Source organism: Prosopis cineraria, unplaced genomic scaffold (assembly GCF_029017545.1).
Source record: "Prosopis cineraria cultivar Desert tree isolate PC_DT_omini unplaced genomic scaffold, ASM2901754v1 PC6, whole genome shotgun sequence".
Taxonomy (NCBI): domain Eukaryota; kingdom Viridiplantae; phylum Streptophyta; class Magnoliopsida; order Fabales; family Fabaceae; genus Prosopis; species Prosopis cineraria.
In genome coordinates this window covers 11,791,090-11,792,772 of record NW_026555337.1, presented here as the reverse complement: position 1 = coordinate 11,792,772, position 1,683 = coordinate 11,791,090, and positions in this window count along the sequence as shown.

Below are 1,683 nucleotides of genomic sequence, written 5' to 3'. Positions count from 1 at the left end.
TAAACACGAGTTAGGGTCTCATGTAAAGTGAAGTGAATTATTAAAGTAAGCCTAATTTTTTTATATAGATATTTTTTTGGGCAAACTTTAAGAAAAACATAATTTTTAATTTCTGCATTTTGTTTATGTTTTGCTAAAGGTTTTTATACTTTTTTTGTGTTTTAGATCCTTATAATTTTATTTTTTAATATTTTGGGTCCATCCAAGGTTCTTATACTTTGTTCATTTAGAGATCTAAAATACTAAAAAATAAAAATATAGGAACCTAAAATATAAAAAAAAAAGTATAAAAAAAAGTGCAAGGACCAAAAATTATATTTTTAAAAACTTTATATAAATATTTGATTGGTTCAAATTGGATCATTGTTGGGTCCAATAATAATAACTTTCTCGAAGGCATTTTTTATGTTCACACATATTCAAATTCAAAAATTTATATTTATACAGTTATAATTCCTTCCACTAAAGTTAACGCTTATTAGTCATAGTTAGCTATATTTATAAAAGCTCTTAAATTTGGTGAGTGTTAGTTCATTGGGCCTAGCCCAGATGTTTGGACCTTGGGCCACATAATGTTATCAGTTTGTCGTAAGTCCGGTGGACAGTTTTGGATCAAGTGGTTAAGCATCAGGCGTGCACTTATGATACAATTGGTTGAAAGCAAAAATAAGGATGAATGAAAACTAGAAAAAAAAAAAAAACTCTTAAAAATAGTAAAAATATTTACCATTTTAAAAAATTTGTCCTCTTAAATATGGCCATCAGGGTTGCCCCAACGCCAATAACAATTGCAAGCAAAAATGTTCGGACGAATTTGGGACCAACGCTAGTGGAAGGTGCTCCGACAACACTTGTTATTGTACTCATCGTTGTCTGCCTGAGTTTTTTCGACTTGGACTTGGAAGATGATTTGCTAAGTCCCACTTCATTTAAAAGTGGGAAGATTTCTAACCAATAAAATTTTAAGGTTCTCCTTTTTCTCTGTATCTTTATGGATCTTTACTTTTGGTGAGGTGCTATCCTAAATCATACTCTGGTCATAACTGTACATGTCAGTGGCAAATTGTTACTTATGTAATAAGAATATGTACTACTATAATTGAGGAACGCTTAATCTAATCGGTCAAGAGAGTTAAATTAACTTATTTTAAAGTTTTGAGTTCGAGTCTTAAAATATACAATCACGTTAAATAAATGTATTTAAAATATCTCTAAAGTATTCATGAAGTCACGGTTGATAATAATAATTCCACACAATTAAAGTTTGGATTAGTTTAAGTAAAACGTGATAGTACTCTAAGTTTTTCAGGACACAAGGTGATACAATTTTAAAACAAAAGAATACATATCAAAATATTTGCATATATGAAAGTAATTCTTATGAGTTTTGTTTTGTTTTTAAAAAAAATTACATTCAAGGACTACTTAAAAAAACTTATTCACAAATAATGATTAATAACAAGTTCTATTTAAGAAAAAAAACAAATCAATATTTTTATTTCAATAATAATCTATTTTATATTATTTTTATTCATGAATAAATTTTTTAAGTGATTCTTGTGTGATTATCCCTAATTTCTATTACCGTCTTCCGTTAATGTGTATGTGTTGTTCCTTCTCCCATGCGCAAAAAAAAGTACTCTCTAGAATTTTTGTTGTCGTAACGAAGCCAATGATTCAAAT